The 21300-nt window shown below is 39.1% G+C and overlaps 1 pseudogene; it reads left to right on the forward strand.

Moving 5' to 3' along the window:
• Positions 1-433: 433 nt before the first annotated feature.
• Positions 434-21300, forward strand: part of LOC128295408 (uncharacterized) — a 37991-nt pseudogene continuing 17124 nt past the window's right edge.

Raw genomic sequence — 21300 nt, forward strand, 5'->3', positions numbered from 1 at the left:
AATAGTTTACTCATTTCTTTGTAAAAGGACTTTTGCCAAATTATTGAATGAATATTGTTCTTGTGAGGTTGCTTCCTCTCATATCTCATACAAGTTTCGAAAGACTTATCTAGTTTGCGCTAGTGGCGTCAATCGACCTTGTTTGAACTTATCACCATTCTTGGTGTGGTGTTCACCTATCCTTCTATCCATCTGTCCACCTTAACAATATAGGAATCGGGGTGACACTTTTTAGTGTTGAATCATTCCTGACGTTAAGTTCGTTAATCTATCCCCACTTTCCCAAATTTCTTTCTTTCATTACCAAAATCGAACCACCCTTCCAACAACCATCTTTTCTACCCTTAGCCAAACCTATCACTATTCTTACACTTATTTGAAACCTTCTACTTATTCAAACCTATCCATTCACTTCTATTTCCAAAATTGAGGCATGAATGATTCTTCTCGTTTACGATCGGGCAACTACGTGAATTCGACTCAATCACCCGAGCCAGATCACATCACCTGTTCAAGGTAATCGACAAAGGGGTCAAAGAAACCTGGGCCATAGGGAAAGAGATCATCCTGACGATAATTTGAAGAATATCAAAATAACAATTCCTCCATTCCAAGGCAAGAATGACCCCGAAGCGTATTTGGAGTGGGAGAAAAAAATAGAGCTCGTCTTCAAGTGTCACAATTACTCAGAGAGAAAAAAGGTGAAGCTCACGGTAATAGAGTTTTTAGATTATGCAATTGTGTGGTGGGATCAACTCGTGACAAGCCGTAGGAGGAACGGAGAAAGGCCTATTTCAACTTGGGCTGAAATGAAGGCTATAATGCACAAACATTTTGTCCCTTCATATTACCACCGAGATTTGTACTAGCGGCTGCAAAATTTTAGCTATATTGGATTGGAAACCTCTGAAGAATGTTTCTAAAGTCTGAAGCTTTTTGGGACTTGCTGGTTATTATAGACGGTTCGTGAAAGGTTTCTCTATGATTGCAGCCCTGATGACAAAGCTATTATAGAAAGATATTAAGTTCGAGTGGTCAGAGAAGTGCCAGAAAAGCTTTGATCAGTTGGAAGCCCTTTTGATCGAAGCTCCAGTACTAGTTCAGCCAGAATCGGGTAAGTAATTTAGCTAAGAATGCACTAGAATATTCTAGAACAAATCATTAAAATGGCCAAATCCACATTCGGCTGAACATAACTCCAATGGGTAGCTTCATGATTAAGGAAAAATCATTTGAAGGATGATGAATGAATAGCAGCTTAATGGCTTGTCTAAATTCATCCATGGATTGAATGGAGCATTAAAGAAGTGCCTTTTGGCCGAATAGACACCTAGGGAAGTCATTTCGGCAACAAACGATTCATGTATCAAGAACTAGATGCATTCTCCCATTCGTTGTAACTTGCTGTCCATGCATCTTCTCTTAATCTTCATTCATGAATTGAATTTGGAAATTGATTATGCAGCTACCCCTTCGCTGAATAAGTACTTAGGAAACCCAATAGATCACCCACATACATTCGGTCATGCATGGAACTAAAAGGGGTCTTGAATCTAGCCATTCATGAACATTCAATAAATGCTCTCCATACATGCATGTGTGCCATCCAAAGGAAATGTATGACATTAATCCATATGCATGTATCCAAGCCGTCCATTTACATGTACATGATTCTTTCCAAGCATTGAACCAAGCTGTGCATGAATCTTCTCATTCATTGAATTAAACCTGTGCATGCACCTAGCCTTAAATGCACTTCCATATTCGGCTGAAACTACGAATGAAATGAACACATTTAATTATAATATTTAGACATAATTAAACAGCAACTAAAAAACTTAAATAACAACTAACCAATTTGGACACAATAAATTAAAACTAACTAGCATATTAAATTCGACTAGCTCAAATAAACAAAAACAATTAATGAACTGATTTGAGCTAGGGAATTCAGCATGAGCTGTACAAAATTGAATTAAAATAAAGTTAAAACTTAGTTTATTGAGATGGGAAAAGAAATAAGCTAGAAAGAAGCTAAATTGAGCTCAAACGAGCTGAAACAAGCTCAAATGAGTTGATTGGAGCTGAGTTGAGCTCGGGTAGCTGGAAAGGAGCTAAAGTCGGTTTGCACAAGGGTGCAATGAGTCTTGAAAGAGTTTTCCATAGCTTCTCCAATGACAAAGGGCTTTGTTTCATCCCAAATTCGAGTCAATAAAGCTGTAAAAGCTTCTTGAAGTCACTTAGTGCGTGCTCGAGTCATGGGGACTTTTGGAAGCTCGAAAGGATCTTTGTTCATAGTTGTGGAAGCCCCGCGTGTGCTTACATCATCATTATATTCAAGACTGCCCAATGTTAGCTAAGGAAAATCCTGATGTGATCCGGCTCAGGTGATTGAGTCGAATTCACGTAGTTGCCCGATCGTAGATGAGAAGAGTCGTTCGTGCCTTGGTTTTGGAAGTTGAAGTGATTGGATAGGTTTGAATAAGTGGAAGGTTTCAATAAGTGTAAGAATAGTGATAGGTTTGGTTAAGGGCAGCAAAGATGGTTGTTGGAAAGGTGGTTCGGTTTTGGTGATGAAAAAAAGAAATTTGGGAAAGTGTGGATGGAATATCGAACTTAACGTCAGGAATGATTCAACACTAAAAAGTGTCACCCCGGTTCCTATATTGTTAAGGTGGAAAGATGGAATGGAAGAAGGGTGAACGCCACACCAAGATTGGTGATAAGTTCAAACAACGTCGATTGATGCCACTAGCATAAACTAGATAAGTCTTTCGAAACTTGTACGAGATATGAGAGGAAGCAACCTCACAAGAATAATGTTCATTCAATAATTTGGCAAAAGTCCTTTTATAAAGAAATAAACAAATTATTTATAGTCTAACAAGTGATAGCTGAATGGTCAAGTTAACTAGCTTAAAGGCTAAGTAATTTAGCTAAGAATGCACTAGAATATTCTAGAATAAATCATTAAAGGGTTAAATCTACATTCGGCTGATTAAAACTTCAATGGGCAGCTTCATGGTTAAGCAAAATTGGCTTGGATGAATCTGAATGAATGGTAGCTCAATAGCTTGTCTAAATTCGTCCTTGGATTGATTGGAGCATTAAAGAAGTGTCTTTTGGCTGAATAGACACCTAGGGAAGTCATTTGGGCAGCAAACGATTCATGTATCAAGAACTAGGTGCATTCTCCCATTCATTGTAGCTTGCTGTCCATGCATCTTCTCTTAGGCTTCATTCATGAATTGAATTTAGAAATTAATTTGCAGCTACCCTGATACGATCCGCCTCGGGGTGAGTCGAGTCGTATGTGAGTTTGCCCAATCATCTACGAAGAAGTAGCGTTCAATTTGTTCAAAAGGATGTTTTAACGTAAATAATGGCGGAAGCTATGTAAAAGGATTCAAAGATGGGTTTATGGATATAAAGTTTTTGTAGGTTCGGTTATAATGAAATAAAAAGATGGAATGGAATGGAAATGAAAATGATCTCAAAAACAAACACGAACCAATATTAGAAAATATTGACCCAAATATTTATAAGTTTTCAAGGTGGTCGGATGGAGAATATGAGAACCTCGACCCGCTACTTAGCAAAGTAGGAACCTTGGTATGTTTGAACGCCATACTACGAGTAGTGATAAGTTCGGTTTTCAACAAAGAAAATGGATGACACAACTAGAACACTAGGTAGCCAACAAATCTTTGAACGAAAACAGAGAAAAGTTTGCCTCACAAATTTGGCAGAATACCATTAACAAAAATATTCCAAAAAGTGTTAAAGTATTCTTTCAAAAGGCTGGTTACATGAATTTATAGTGTCAAAAGGAAAGCTAGCTGAAAGGTCACTTTTAATGAAGCTAATAATGAGGCCTAATGAAAAGTCAGAACTATAGAAATTCTATTCCAAGTAACTCCAGCCTTCAATGTGATTTACTTCTTCAATTAAGTTGCTTTCAAAGTCTTTTGAAGTCTCCATGAGCAACCGAAAAGACACCAGCTTCTTTGATGGAGAATTGAATGCATGTAGTGATTACTCATGAAGCAAACGGTTATGGAAGATGAAACAAAGTTGCTGCCCAATTTAAAGAAGAATAATGCTCTCCTTTAATTGATAGAAACAACTTCTTAATGATATTTAAAGCCTCTTTGTAACAGCCCTCTCTTTTGTAACTGAAATCTTTTGAAAAGTCAACTTATTGAATGCATAACAGTCCTTAATAATAATAGATGGGAGCTAAAAAGTCACCCTGCAATTAACACATGTAACCGTCACATTTATTCATTTATTAAGCTTAAAACAAATTAACAACTAACTTAAATAAATGAACTAACACTTATGCATCATTTATTCCAGCAACTAGTTTAATTAAGAGAAGCATTATTAAATGAACTTAAATTCATGCATCAATAAATTATCCTAGTAACTAGATTATTTAAAGAAGCAACTATTAAATAAAGTTCAACAAAAACACTTATTAATTAAACTAAGATGAGTTGAATAAATGTCCAGCAACTCATTTATTAAACTAAGATGCTTAAATGAATGGTTTAAAATGCAAACTAAATGAACAAATGAGTTACTTAATGCAAGACTTAATTTAATGAAGCTGACTTAAACTAACATCGGAGTCACATAATGTATGGCTTTATTAAATGCAGAACACATAATGCATGTCATAATTAAAATATGTATTTAATAAATAAGATAATTAAAGACTAAAGTAACTAAAATAAATCAAGTCTTTATTCCAACAACATAAATGAATTTAAAGGTCTCATTTTGCATTTGGGCCCCTCTAGTTTAGGCCAATCTCGATGTCGTCAAGATGTACTGAAACATGATGCAACCGGGATCGCATCATACCCTTTGGCTGAATAAGCACTTAGGAACATCAATGGTTCATCCACATACATTCGGCCATGCATGGAACTAGAAAGGGGACTTGAATCTGGCCGTACATGAACATTCATTAAATGCTTTCCATTCATGCATGTGTGACGTCCAAAGTGAATGTATCTTCATGGATTCGTTGTATCATCCAAGTGGGAATGTATGGCATTAATCCATATACATGTATCCAAGCTGTCCATGAACATGAACTTAATTCCTCCAAACATTGAACCGAAACATGCATGAATTTCCTAATGCATTGGACTTGTTCGTACATGCACCTAGCTTTTAATGTACCTTCATAATCGGCTGAACCTATAAAGACATGAACACATTTAATTATATCATTTAATCATAATTAAAAAGCAACTAACAACTTAAATAATAACTTAACTAATTAGGACAAATTAAATTAAAATTAACTAGCTTATTAATTCAGCTAGCTCAAACTAAATGAAAACATTTGATGAACTTATTTGAGCTAGGATTTTCGTTATTGAGCTGTAGCAAACTAATTAGTATAAAACTAAAACTTAGTTCAATTTATTGAAATAAAAAACGAGCTGAAAGTAAGCTCAGTTGAGCTCAAACGAGCTCAAATGAGCTGAGTTGAGCTGGACAGAGCTCGAGGAGCTGGAAATGAACTAAGATCAGCTTGCCAAAAATGCACGGGTTCTTCGGATAGTTGCTTTGAGCTGATTTTGTGAGCATTGGCCCTTGTTTCAAACCAAGGTTTTGTATTAGAAGCTAAAACAGCTTCTAGGAAATGCTTAGCACAAGCTCGAGTTATGGGTGCTTTTGGAAGCTCAGTTGAATTTGATATGCACTTGAGGGAGCCCCGGGCGTGCATACATCAAATCTAGTGCAAAATACAAGATCGGGTAACATTGCAGCTCGAGGTAGACCACCCAGAAATTATGGTAATATGAGTGGCAGTCAGAGAGGGACCAAAGATATGGCAATCAGATCTGAGGCTCATGCACTTGCTAGGGCCTATGCTATACGTGCACGAGAGGAGGCTTCATCCCCAGATGTTATTACTGGTACATTTACACTTTATGATACTAATGTAATTGCATTGATTGATCCTGGTTCTACTCATTCTTATGTATGTGAAACATTAGTATTCAGCAAGACTCTGCCTGTTGAGTCTACTGAGTTTGTGATTAGAGTGTCAAACCCCTTGGGCCGGTGTGTTATGGTTGATAAAGTGTGTAAGAATTGTCCCTTGATGGTTTGAGATCTGATCTTTTTGGCTGATTTGATGTTGCTTCCATTTGATGACTTTGACATAATTCTGGGTATGGATTGGCTGAATTTACATGATGCTGTTGTAAACTGCAAAAGAGAGACCATTGATCTATGGAGCCAGAATGGTGAAATTATTCGGATTGAATCCACTGATTTTTATGGTTTACCAGCAGTAATTTCTTCGATGCTAGCTCAGAAATATGTGAGAAAAGGGTGTAAAGCTTATTTTGCCTACGTGCTCGATAGTAAAGTAGCTGAAAGAAACATCGAATCAGTACCTATTGTATGTGAGTATCCGGATGTGTTTCCAAAAGAATTACTAGGTTTGCCACCTATTCGAGAAGTAGAGTTTGAGATACGATCTGCCTCAGATAAGTCAAGTCGTATGTCAAGTGCCTGATCGTCAACGAGAAAGTACCGATAATTTAGTTTGGAAATTTAATTAGAAGAAGGAATTTTAGAAGACCTGTATTTGAGAAGGTTTTAAATCAGTTTAAATAGATGGAAAGGTTCTATGGAATAGAAATTAAGGGGTTGGAAGAAGTAAGGATAAGAGAAAGTTTTGGTTCAATATAAGGTGTACTGGATGGAATGATGTGTCTTGGTGAATTTGGTAAAGGAAAATAATAATGATCGATATGGTAAGAAATGGTTTGAACAAAAGTGCAAACAAGATCCAATACCTGATGTGATCCGGCTCGAGTGGTTGAGTCGAATTAATGTAGTTGCCCGATCGTAGAAGAGAAAGTCGTTCATGCCTCGTATTTGAGAAATGGAAGTGAATGGATAAGTTGGGATAAGCGAAAGGTTTCAAAGAAGGGTAAGATTAGTAATAGGTTTGGCTATGGGTAGCAAAGATGTTGTCAGATAGTTGGCTCGGCTTGGTGATAACAAGAAAGAAATTCGAAGAATAGGGATGGAAAACGAGCTTAACATCAGGAATGATTCAACACTAAATAGTGTCACCCCGATTCCTATATTGTTAAGGTGAAAAGGATGAATAGATGGATAGGTGAACGCCACACCAAGATTGGTGATAAGTTCAAACAAGGACGATTGACGCCACTAGCACAAGCTAGATAAGTCTTTCGAAACTTGTACGAGATATGAGAGGAAGCAACCTCACAAGAACAATGTTCATTAAACAAATTGGCAAAAGTCCCTCTTACATGAAATGAGCAAACTATTTATAAGCCTAAGATGCCTATTGATATTTGGCATCTATGATGTTCACACTAACTTAAATTCTATTCACATTTGTATTTAACATGTTCACACAAAAGCATTAAAATTTAGTTCACGCTTAGAGATGGTGCATGAATTGGCTGAACCATCATGTTGCTTCACTTGATGCATTCATGCATACTTAGCCTAGAAGAAAAGCCATAGTTCATGAATGTGCAGCCCTTTAATACTCCTACATCTCCCTTGGCCAAATGAGGCTTGAATGTACCTTGAATACTTGAAAGGACATCTTGGATATGCATGATACATGCATGAAACGTCCCAATGCATGTTCTTCCTTAATTACGGTCCATGAATCTTCAAAGACATGTACATAAAATAGCCCCCACTTGCATGAACATCCCCAATACATGAATTCCTTCAAATGCCACCCATTGAACACTAGTTGTGCATGCATCCTTCCATACGATGTATTAAGCCATGCATGTACTTGCATTAATGGCTCCTTCATGTATTCGGTCACTTTGTGGAACTTAACTCTTGGCCAAAAGGTTGCTTAGGGATCACCAATAGCCAACCCACCATGCATAAATTCGTTCATGCATGAACTCTTATATTCCATGATACGACCACGCCTCCCGAGTTGTCGGCTGCCAATGAAGATCCTCTCAAATTGCCCGTAGGACCGATCACTCGAGCTCAAGCAAAGAGATTCAAAGATGCAACAATAGCCTTAGTTGATAGAGTTTGGGGTGAAACCGTCGCTGGAGTTCTTGAAAGCTCTTGGACCAGCAAGCCAAGCAAACCATGCATACTCCTTCAAGCTCAAATCAGCTCAACTTCAACTTAGCTTAGCTCAACGAGCTCATTTCAGCTCATTTCATTTTTACGTTTAATTTGCTGGAATAAAATCATTTAATTTACTGTTAGTTAAATTAGTTAATTAGGTCTTAATAATTATTTGGCCAAAATCTGGACTTTATAACTAGGTATAATGGTGTCCTAAACTAGCTTAATTTATTAGCTAATTAATTTGTCAAGTTTAAGACCGGTTTTAAATGTGCTGCTCATTAAATTTGCCCAGCCGATTTTTGCTATTAAATTTGTCTAAGTTCCAGCCGATTTAATACATGTCTTAACCTTGCATAATTAATTTGCCTTAGCTATTACAAGTTTTAAATGTGTCTTTAGCACCCAAAATTAATGTGTCTAAATAAATTAATGTACTGAATTAATTTGTGTGTGCAGGTTGATACGATCCGCCTCGGAAGAGTCGAGTCGTATTAGTGTGCTTGGTCGTCAACAAGAAGTTACGTTAGGTTTCCTTGAAAATGTCAGATGAAGGAAAGAAGGGTATTGGTTTTGGGTTCGGATTAGAATAGGTAAGAAGAGTTTGAAAATTCGGGTTTGGAGTCCGAATAGGTATGGATGAAGGAATTGGTTCAATTAGGTAAATGGAGAAATGGGGTTGAACAAAAAGTGCAAACAAGAACCAATACCGATTTGGTATCGACCCGTTGTTTATAAACTCTTTTAGTTCGCTTTGAATTGGTAAAGGAAAAACCTCGACCCACTATCTAACAAGATAGGAACCTCGGTATGTTTGAACGCCACACTACGAGTAGTGATAAGTTCGGTTTCGATAAAGAACACGGTTGACACAACTAGAACGCTAGGAACGCCAAACGAATCTTTGAACGAAATATAAGAAAGGTTTGCCTCACGATTTTGGCAGCATAACATTAACAAAAGTTTCAAAAAGTCCTTTACAAAGTAACACAAGCCACAATTTATAGTGAATGCAAGGGATAGCCGAATAGGCTCTTGAGGTAGCTAAATGGTTTCGAAAATTCCAGAATTTTGATGAAGCTTCCTTGAAGTTTCTTGTGCATGGAGAACAGTAAGGGTAGCTTCTAGATGCCTTGATTCAATAAAAAATTGAATGAATTGTTTGGGAGCTGAAATGCCATCAATAGGTTCGGCGAAATGCTTGAATTTGGAATTAATGCTGCTGCTTGATTCAGCCGAATGTTCATGTGATTAAGGAGCTGTCTAGAGCACTTCAATAGTCTTAGAATGTGAACAAACCGATTTGAACAGCCACACATGTGTGAACAAACAAAACCGAACAGTCCTTAGTGTGAAAGGAATAATCAGGTGGGTGTGAACAGCCTTAATTTGTCTTGGGCAGCCAATCGGTCTTCTTGAAGAGTTGTAAGGTTTGGCTGAATGGTCACTTAGGGAACACCAAAGATCAGCACACCAATTTTAAATCATCCATGTGCCTATGCCGTCCAAGGGGTAATGTACCTACAACATTTAATTCAGCAAATTAAATCCCTTTTAGACACATTAAATTCGGCAACATAAATAAATCTTGCACCATAAATTAGGCTGGACATAATTAATCTTTGTAATAGTTAAGACATATTTAATTGGTCCTAATTAATTAAGTACTTAATTTAGAACATAATTAAAACATGTCGAGATTATGACAAATTAATTATTAAAACAAATAACTAATAAAACTAACAGCAACTTAAATGATTTATTCCAGCATAATAAACATAATAATGAAATGAGTTGAAACGAGCTCGTTGAGCTAAGTTAAGTTGAAGTTGAGCTGATTTGAGCTTGAAGGAGTATGCATGGTTTGCTTGGCTTGCTGGTCCAAGAGCTTTCAAGAAGTCCAGCAACGGTTTCACCCCAAACTCTATCAACTAAGGTTGTTGTTGCATCTTTGAATCTCTTTGCTCGAGCTCGGGTGATCGATCCTACGGCAATTCGAGAGGATCTTCATTGGCAGCCGACAACTCGGGAGGTGTGGTTGTATCATTCCCCTCTCTTGAGCGATTTGCCCCAAATCGTCACCTATATCATAGAAAGAGAGATCAGCTACATTAAAGGGAGCACTTACATTGTACTCACCTAGGAGATCAAGTTTATAAGAATTATCGTTTATTCGTTCCAAAACTTGAAACGGCCCATCTCCTCTCGGCAATAACTTCGACTTTCGCTGAGCCAAAAACCTTTCTTTTCGCATATGAACCCACACCCAATCTCCGGGTTCAAAACTACTGTTTTCGGCCTTTGTTCGCATTACGCACATAGGACTCGATTCTAGCCTCGATATTGGCCCTCACCTTGCTATGTAAATCCTTGACAAAATCTGCCTTTTCTTTGCATCTACATGGACAAATTGATCAGAGGTAAAGGCAATAGATCTAAAGGAGTCAAGGGATTAAAATCGTAAACAATTTCAAATGGGGAGAATTTAGTCGCAGAATGGATGAACGATTATACAAAAACTCAATATGGGGTAGACAGTCCTCCCGTCTTCAAATTCTTAGAACGATGGCCAAGCAAAGTAGATAGAACTCTATTGACAACTTCATTTGGCCATCGGTTTGGGGGTGGCAGTGGTCGAAAATAGAAGTTTGGTCCCTAATTTACCCCACAAAGACCTCCAAAAGTGACTTAAAATTTTGCATCTCGGTCCGACACGATCGACGAGGAATGCCATGTAGTCTAACGATATCCCTAAAAACAAGTTCGCAACATGAACGGCATCGTCGGTCTTAGTACGAGCAATAAAATGAGACATTTTGAAAATCTATCAACAACAACAAAATAGAATCCTTCCCGTTTTTTGTGCGGAAGTCCGAGAACAAAATCCATGGAGATGCCAATCCACGGTGCTTCAGGAATGGGCAATGGTGTGTACAAGCCATGGGGTTGAACCTTTGATTTAGCCTTTTTGCAGGCTATACACCTTTCGCAAACTCGCTCCACATCTTTTCGCATCCGCGGCTAATAAAAATGTTCATGGAGAGTGGCTAGTGTCTTATTGACTCCGAAGTGTCCCATAAGCCCGCCACTATGCGCCTCATGCACTAATAGGTCTCGAACAGATCCACAAGGAATGCATAGTCTACCTTCTCGGAAAAGATAGCCCTCGTACCTATAAAAATTTTCAAAAGGACCTTTCTCGCAAGAAACAAATATCTCTCCAAAATCGGAATCGTTTACATAGGAATCTTTTAATAATGTAAAACCAAGAATCTTAGAATCCAAATATGATAACAGAGTATACCTTCTTGAAAGCGCATCAGCCATAATATTATCTTTACCTTTCTTATATTTGATGACATACGGAAACGACTCAAGGTATTCAACCCACTTCGCGTGGCGTCGGTTCAACTTATGTTGGCCTTTGATGTGCTTCAAGGCTTCATGATCGGAATGAATAACGAATTCCTTAGGCCACAAGTAATGTTGCCATGTCTCAAGGGCTCGTATGAGTAGCGACATCTCTTTATCATACACCGGATAGTTGAGTACGGCTCCATTGAGTTTTACACTAAAGTAAGCCACAGGACGTCCGTCTTGTGTCAACACGGCCCCGATTCCAATGCCTGAAGCATCGCACTCGATCTTAAAAGTCTTCGAGAAATCTGGAAGGGCAAGCAAAGGAGCATTAGTGAGACAATCTTTGATTTTTATAAATGATTTCTCTTGTTCATCGTTCCAAATAAAAGGAGAATTTTTCTTAATAACACTCGTAAGTGGAGCAGCAATTGTGCTAAAATGAAACGAATCGTCGGTAGAAACTTGCTAGGCCATGGAAACTTCGAACTTGCGTAACGCTCGTAGGCCTTGGCCAATCTCGTATGGCCTTAATCTTCTCTTGGTCTACCTCAAGACCATCCGCACTAACTACAAATCCTAGAAAAATAGTTTTGTTAGAACAAAAAGAACATTTCTTTAAATTAGCATATAAGGTTTCTTTCCGCAAAACTTCTAAAATAGATTTGAGATGACTTACATGTTCTTCCATAGATTTGCTGTAAATCAATATATCGTCGAAATATACCACACAAAACTTACCGATGAAAGGCCTTAAGACATGGTTCATTAGTCTCATGAACGTACTAAGAGCGTTGGTAAGGCCAAAAGGCATAACCAGCCATTCGTATAGTCCATGCTTGGTCTTGAATGCTGTTTTCCATTCGTCTCCTTCTCGCATCCGAATTTGGTGGTAGCCACTCTTCAAATCGATTTTTGAGAACACTTTGGCCCCACTAAGCTCATCTAACATGTCATCTAAGCGAGGAATGGGATGACGGTATTTGATTGTTATCTTGTTAACGGCTCGGCAATCCACGCACATGCGCCATGTTCCGTCCTTTTTCGGTACCAATAATACGGAACAAAGACAGGACTTAGGCTCCATGAATGTAGCCTTTTTCCATCAGCTCATTGACTTGTCTTTGCAACTCCTTGGTCTCCTCCGGATTGGCTCGGTAAGTAGGTCGATTTGGAATAATCGCTCCCGGCATGAAATCAATTTGATGCTCGATTCCACGAAGTGGTGGAAGACCACTCGGGGTTTCTTCCGAAAAAACGTCTTGGAAATCCTGCAACAAAGACAAAATAGGAGGGGGTAGGGTATCGGGTAAATCGTTAGTAGAAATTAATGCTTCCTTGTACAAGAGTACAAGAACAGTTCGATTCATCACCAAAGCCTTCCTCACATCACTAACTCTTGCAAAAACACTCATTTTCTCGATTTTCTTTTCTTTTTCTTCTTTTGCTTGGATATTTTTCTTGTCACTCTCTTTTGTTTTCTTTTTCTTAGTTTTCTCTTCTTTTATTTTTTTACAACTTTCTTTTTCTTTTTCTTTTTCTCTCATTTGCTCAATAGAAGCTTTTAGCTTGATTTGGTCTTCATACACTTGTTTGGGAGTCAATGGCACCAACGTCACATTCTTTCCCATGAATTTGAATGTATACCGGTTGGCATACCCGTCGTGTTGAACTCGTCTATCAAACTGCCATGGTCGGCCAAGTAGCAAATGCCCTGCATGCATCGGTACGACGTCACAAAGAACTTCATCCGAATACTTGCCGATGTTGAAAGAGACAAGTACTTACTTTGTTACCTTAAGCTCTCCTCCGTCATTGAGCCATTGTAGTTTGTAGGGGCTCGGATGCTTGGTAGTAGGTAAACCAAGTCTTTCAACCATCATGGTACTTGCTACATTGGTACAGCTGCCTCCGTCGATAATGACGCTACAGACTTTGCCTCCGACTTGGCATCGAGTGTGGAAGATATTCTCTCGTTGGAGATCATTCTCTGCGCCTTAGAGACTTACACTTCGTTTTACAACAAGTAGTTCTCCTTCCATGGGTTGTTCCACGTCCTCCTCGACTTCAGAAGCTGATTCAGATTCTTTCTCCTCCTCATCCTCCATTTCGATCTCGCCATCGGCTCGCAATACCATGGTCCTTCGATTTGGGCATTGGCTTGCTATGTGGCCTCTTCCGAGACACTTAAAACACTTAATATCCCGATTTCGATTGTATGACGATTCGAGTGCCTTGCCTTTGTTCATTTCGGCGATGGGCTTGTTGGTTTTTGGAGGTACCGTGGTCTCCTTCCCTCGAGGATTGACAGGTCCTTTGCTTGATCCTTGGCTCCACCTTGAAGGGTTGGAAGTGGGAAACCCTCGACTTGGGCCTTTTCTCTTGAGTTGTCTTTCCACCTTGATGGCCATATGGACCATATCAACCACTTCAATGTAGTGTTGTAATTCCACTACGTTTGCTATATCTCGATTTAGACCAGCCAGGAATCTCGCCATCGTTGCTTCGGGATCTTCTTGGACATCCGCTCAAATCATCACGATTTCCATCTCTTTGTAGTAATCCTCGACACTTTTGGACCCTTGTGTGAGATTTTGGAGTTTTTGGTGCAACTCCCGGTGGTAGTACGCAGGGATAAATTGTCGCCTCATCACCGCCTTCATTTCGGTCCATGTAGAGATAGGACGTTCACCGTTACGCCTCCGACTAGTGGTTAGTTGTTCCCACCAAATCATGGCGTAGTCCGAAAACTCTATTGCTGCTAGTTTCACCTTTTTATTCTCGGAGTAATTGTGACAATCGAGCACCAACTCTATCTTTTTTTCCCACTCAAGATAGGCCTCCGGATCCGATCTACCTTGAAACGGTGGAATAGTTAGTTTAATGTTCTTGAGATCATCATCTTCGCGTCTTCGATCTCGTTGTCGGTGTTGCCTACGTCGATCACTAGCATTAGACTCTTGTTCACTTTCAAGATCACTAAGGTCATTTGCTTCATCGTCTTGGACCCTTCGTCTTCCCCGGTTCTGATTTGGTCTCTCCCATCTTGGTCTAACCCCCTCGGGTGCTCTTTCACGTTGGCCATTCACTTCAACTTGGAACAAACAGTCTTCGATGGGATTGAGCCTTCGATCTAGGAGTCGCTCCATTTCTCGTAATAAGGCTTGCATGTTTAAGTCGGGGACGCTATGAATGGGTTGTCTTGCGGACGATCTTCCACGCTATGATCGACTCTTGTGACATTAAAATGTTGTTAAAGTAAACCTCACCACAAAAGCTCACAATCTCGAAAAGGAAAAGAAGTTGTTTCTCTCACACTCGTGTTTACACTCGAAATTAGGCTTTTACCTCCACTCTATTGCACTTACAACTCTCGTGCCTTTTACCTCTCTTAACCTTTTCTCGTGATTTCATAAGCAGATTCGTTAAGGCTTAGGCCTTGGTCTAGGTGGTCGGTTCAAAAGGGGTAACAAGTGATTGATGTATTCGGTTTCGGGTAGGCTGAAAGAATAGGGAATTGGGTTAAAAGTGTAGCGTATTAGGAAGAGTAGGATAGAAGATGGATCGGAAACTATATCAAATCAAAGCTTGACGATCAACTAACAATTGAATTGCATAAATCACTTTTTTTTTTCGATTTTTTTCGGAATTTTTTTTTTCAAACTTGTATAATTTTTTTTTGTACTATATCAGCAAACTAAATACAATAGAAGCACTTTTGTACACGATTTTTTTTTCTCCGGCTGCGTGAATTTTTGTTTTTATAATAACAGCAACAAACCAATCAAAATGAGAAAACTTCGGTATACAAATTTATTTTTTCTGACCCTACCTCGGGAATGCTCCGCTTCGAACGTCTAAGCTTCTCGTTTTAAGTAGCTCTGATACCAGATGATACGATCCGCCTCGGAAGAGTCGAGTCGTATTAGTGTGCCCGATCGTTAACAAGAAGTTACGTTAGGTTTCCTTGAAAATGTCAGATGAAGGAAAGAAGGGTATTGGTTTTGGGTTCGGATTAGAATAGGTAAGAAGAGTTTGAAAATTCGGGTTTGGAGTCCGAATAGGTATGGATGAAGGAATTGGTTCAATTAGGTAAATGGAGAAATGGGGTTGAACAAAAAGTGCAAACAAGAACCAATACCGATTTGGTATCGACCCGTTGTTTATAAGCTCTTTTAGTTCGGCTTGGAATTGGTAAAGGAAAAACCTTGACCCACTATCTAACAAGATAGGAACCTCGGTATGTTTGAACGCCACACTACGAGTAGTGATAAGTTCGGTTTCGATAAAGAACACGGTTGACACAACTAGAACGCTAGGAACGCCAAACGAATCTTTGAACGAAATATAAGAAAGGTTTGCCTCACGATTTTGGCAGCATAACATTAACAAAAGTTTCAAAAAGTCCTTTACAAAGTAACACAAGCCACAATTTATAGTGAATGCAAGGGATAGCCGAATAGGCTCTTGAGGTAGCTAAATGGTTTTTGAAAATTCCAGAATTTTTGATGAAGCTTCCTTGAAGTTTCTTGTGCATGGAGAACAGTAAGGGCAGCTTCTAGATGCCTTGATTCAATAAAAAATTGAATGAATTGTTTGGGAGCTGAAATGCCATCAATAGGTTCGCCAAATGCTTGAATTTGGAATTAATCTGCTGCTTGATTCAGCCGAATGTTCATGTGATTAAGGAGCTGTCTAGAGCACTTCAATAGTCTTAGAATGTGAACAAACCGATTTGAACAGCCACACATGTGTGAACAAACAAAACCGAACAGTCCTTGGTGTGAAAGGAATAATCGGTGGGTGTGAACAGCCTTAATTTGTCTTGGGCAGCCAATCGGTCTTCTTGAAGAGTTGTAAGGTTTGGCTGAATGGTCACTTAGGGAACACCAAAGATCAGCACACCAATTTTAAATCATCCATGCACCTATGCCGTCAAGGGTAATGTACCTACAACATTTAATTCAGCAAATTAAATCCCTTTTAGACACATTAAATTGACAACATAAATAAATCTTGCACCATAAATTAGGCTGGACATAATTAATCTTTGTAATAGTTAAGACATATTTAATTGGTCCTAATTAATTAAGTACTTAATTTAGAACATAATTAAAACATGTCGAGATTATGACAAATTAATTATTAAAACAAATAACTAATAAAACTAACAGCAACTTAAATGATTTATTCCAGCATAATAAACACAATAATGAAATGAGCTGAAACGAGCTCGTTGAGCTAAGTTAAGTTGAAGTTGAGCTGATTTGAGCTTGAAGGAGTATGCATGGTTTGCTTGGCTTGCTGGTCCAAGAGCTTTCAAGAAGTCCAGCAACGGTTTCACCCCAAACTCTATCAACTAAGGTTGTTGTTGCATCTTTGAATCTCTTTGCTCGAGCTCGGGTGATCGGTCCTACGGGCAATTCGAGAGGATCTTCATTGGCAGCCGACAACTTGGGAGGTGTGGTTGTATCACAGGTGCAAAGCATGGGACGGCATTTAATCAAATTAAAGTGGCTGAATTAGTTTTCCCAAAAGCCATGATGGTTCGGTCAATGCAACAATCACCATAAGCTGATGGTTACTCTCCCCAACGTGGCTACTCAATTTTCGAAGCTGGCATTCAAGATTTTCACACCAACAACCATGCGTTCACATTGAGGGGCTGTCCATTGATTTGCTTTCGCACTTTATGGCTGGCCAACTACTCAAGGAGCTCATTTAAATGCTAAGGCCATTCATCTCTTCCAAGCATCAGCTTAATTAAGCTCCCAACTTCCAATGCCGAATTTAAATATGCATTTCAGCTCCCAAAACGTGCCATTAATTCTAGCTTCTAGAAATGCCGTCCAATGAGTTCTCCAAAGCCAAGAAGCTTCAAGGAAACTTCCTAAATAAATCTGGAATTTTCTAGCTTAATTAGGAAGAAAACAAAAGGCTATTTAGCTACCTAGTTTGTTTATTTCTTGTAAATGAACTTTTTGGCCAAATTTTATAGAACCGAACTTTTGTTCTTGTAAGAACTTCTTCTGTAAGTCTCGTTTAAGATTTTCATTGGCTTATCTACCTAGTAGTGGCGTCAACCTCTTTCTTCACGAAACTGAACTTATCACTAGTTTTAGTGTGGTGTTCAAAACCCTTTATACCGAGGTTCCTATCTGCCTGATAGTGGGTCGAGGTCTATTTCGTTTCAACCATCCCTTCTTAAGAACTCATAAGTTTCGGGTCAGTATTGGCTAATATCGGTTTAACTTGTTCTTAGGACCACCATTCCCATATTTCATTCCTTTTTCTGAATTAAAACCAAAATTACCAATATCCTAATTCCCTTTCCTTACCCAAACCTAAGATTACTTATCCATCCTGATACGAACCGCCTCGGAAGAGTCGAGTCGTATTAGTGTGCCCGATCGTCAACAAGAAGTTACGTTAGGTTTAATTGAAAAGGTCAGATGAAGGAAAGAAGGGTATTGGCTTTGGGTTCGGATTAGAATAGGTAAGAAGAGTTTGAAAATTCGGGTTTGGAGTCTGAATAGGTATGGATGAAGGAATTGGTTCAATTAGGTAAATGGAGAAATGGGGTTGAACAAAAAGTGCAAACAAGAACCAATACCGATTTTGTATCGAACTATTGTTTATAAGCTCTTTTAGTTCGGTTTGGAATTGGTAAAGGAAAAACCTCGACCCACTATCTAACAAGACAGGAGCCTCGGTATGTTTGAACGCCACACTACGAGTAGTGATAAGTTCGGTTTCGACAAAGAGCAACGGCTGACACACTAGAACGCTAGGAAGCCAATCGAATCTTTGAACGAAATTTGAGAAAAGTTTTTGCCTAACAAATTTGGCAGCATAACATTAACAAAAGTCCAAAAAGTTCTTTACAAAGTAACACAAGCCACAATTTATAGTGAATGCAAGGGATAGCCGAATAGGCTCTTGAGGTAGCTAAATGGTTTCTGAAAATTCCAGAATTTTTGATGAAGCTTCCTTGAAGTTTCTTGTGCATGGAGAACGGTAAGGGGCAGCTTCTAGATGCCTTGATTCAATAGAAAAATTGAATGAATTGTTTGGGAGCTGAAATGCCATCAATAGGTTCGGCCAAATGCTTGAATTTGGAATTAATGCTGCTGCTTGATTCAGCCGAATGTTCATGTGATTAAGGAGCTGTCTAGAGCACTTCAATAGTCTTAGAATGTGAACAAACCGATTTGAACAGCCACACATGTGTGAACAAACAAAACCGAACAGTCCTTAGTGTGAAAGGAATAATCAGGTGGGTGTGAACAGCCTTAATTTGTCTTGGGCAGCCAATCGGTCTTCTTGAAGAGTTGTAAGGTTTGGCTGAATGGTCACTTAGGGAACACCAAAGATCAACACACCAATTTTAAATCATCCATGCACCTATGTCAGTCAAGGGTAATGTACCTACAACATTTAATTCAGCAAATTAAATCCCTTTTAGACACATTAAATTGACAACATAAATAAAACTTGCACCATAAATTAGGCTGGACATAATTAATCTTTGTAATAGTTAAGACATATTTAATTGGTCATAATTAATTAAGTACTTAATTTAGAACATAATTAAAACATGTCGAGATTATGACAAATTAATTATTAAAACAAATAACTAATAAAACTAACAGCAACTTAAATGATTTATTCCAGCATAATAAACGCAATAATGAAATGAGCTGAAACGAGCTCGTTGAGCTAAGTTAAGTTGAAGTTGAGCTGATTTGAGCTTGAAGGAGTATGCATGGTTTGCTTGGCTTGCTGGTCCAAGAGCTTTCAAGAAGTCCAGCAACGGTTTCACCCCAAACTCTATCAACTAAGGTTGTTGTTGCATCTTTGAATCTCTTTGCTCGAGCTCGGGTGATTGGTCCTACGGGCAATTCGAGAGGATCTTCATTGGCAGCCGACAACTCGGGAGGTGTGGTTGTATCATTCCCCCTCTCTTCGAAGCGATTTGCCCCCAAATCGTCACCTATATCATAGAAAGAGAGATCAGCTACATTAAAGGTAGCACTTACAATGTACTCACCTAGGAGATCAAGTTTATAAGAATTATCGTTTATTTGTTCCAAAACTTGAAACGGCCCATCTCCTCTCGGCAATAACTTCGACTTTTGCTGAGCCGGAAACCTTTCTTTTCGCATATGAACCCACACCCAATCTCCGGGTTCAAAAACTACTCGTTTTCGGCCTTTGTTCGCATTACGCACATAGGACTCAATCCTAGCCTCGATATTGGCCCGCACCTTGCTGTGTAAATCCTTGACAAAATCTGCCTTTTTCTTCGTGATCTACATGGACAAACCGATCAGTAGGTAAAGGCAATAGATCTAAAGGAGTCAAGGGATTAAACCGTAAACAATTTCAAATGGGGAGAATTTAGTCGCAGAATGGACGAACGATTATACGCAAACTCAATATGGGGTAGACGGTCCTCCCACGTCTTCAAATTCTTCCAACGATGGCCAAGCAAAGTAGATAGAACTCTATTGACAACTTCCGTTTGGCCATCGGTTTGGGGGTGGCAGGTGGTCTAAAACAGAAGTTTGGTCCCTAATTTAAACCACAAAGACCTCCAAAAGTGACTTAAAAATTTTGCATCTCGGTCTGACACGATCGTACGAGGAATGCCCATGTAGTCTAACGATATCCCTAAAAAACAAGTTCGCAACATGAACGGCATCGTCAGTCTTAGTACAGGCAATAAAATGAGACATTTTTGAAAATCTATCAACAACAACAAAAATAGAATCCTTCCCCGTTTTTGTGCGCGGAAGTCCGAGAACAAAATCCATGGAGATGTCAATCCACGGTGCTTCAGGAATAGGCAATGGTGTGTACAAGCCATGGGGTTGAACCTTTGATTTAGCCTTTTTGCAGGCTATACACCTTTCGCAAACTCGCTCCACATCTTTTCGCTCATGACCAATAAAAATGTTCATGGAGAGTGGCTAGTGTCTTATTGACTCCGAAGTGTCCCATAAGCCCGCCACTATGCGCCTCATGCACTAATAGGTCTCAAACAGATCCACAAGGAATGCATAGTTTACCTTCTCGGAAAAGATAGCCCTCGTACCTATAAAAATTTTCAAAAGGACCTTTCTCGCAAGAAACAAATATCTCTCCAAAATCGGAATCGTTTACATAGGAATCTTTTAATAATGTAAAACCAAGAATCTTAGAATCCAAATATGATAACAGAGTATACCTTCTTGAAAGCGCATCAGCCACAATATTATCTTTACCTTTCTTATATTTGATGACATACGGAAACGACTCAAGGTATTCAACCCACTTCGCATGGCGTCGGTTCAACTTATGTTGGCCTTTGATGTGCTTCAAGGCTTCATGATCGGAATGAATAACGAATTCCTTAGGCCACAAGTAATGTTGCCATGTCTCAAGGGCTCGTATGAGCGCGTACATCTCTTTATCATACACCGGATAGTTGAGTACGGCTCCATTGAGTTTTTCACTAAAGTAAGCCACAGGACGTCCGTCTTGTGTCAACACGGCCCCGATTCCAATGCCCGAAGCATCGCACTCGATCTCAAAAGTCTTCGAGAAATCTGGAAGGGCAAGCAAAGGAGCGTTAGTGAGACAATCTTTGATTTTTATAAATGATTTCTCTTGTTCATCGTTCCAAATAAAAGAAGAATTTTTCTTAATAACACTCGTAAGTGGAGCAGCAATTGTGCTAAAATTCGAAACGAATCGTCGGTAGAAACTTGCTAGGCCATGGAAACTTCGAACTTGCGTAACGCTCGTAGGCCTTGGCTAATCTCGTATGGCCTTAATCTT

This window comes from Gossypium arboreum, chromosome 7 (genome assembly GCF_025698485.1).
Source record: "Gossypium arboreum isolate Shixiya-1 chromosome 7, ASM2569848v2, whole genome shotgun sequence".
Lineage (NCBI taxonomy): Eukaryota > Viridiplantae > Streptophyta > Magnoliopsida > Malvales > Malvaceae > Gossypium > Gossypium arboreum.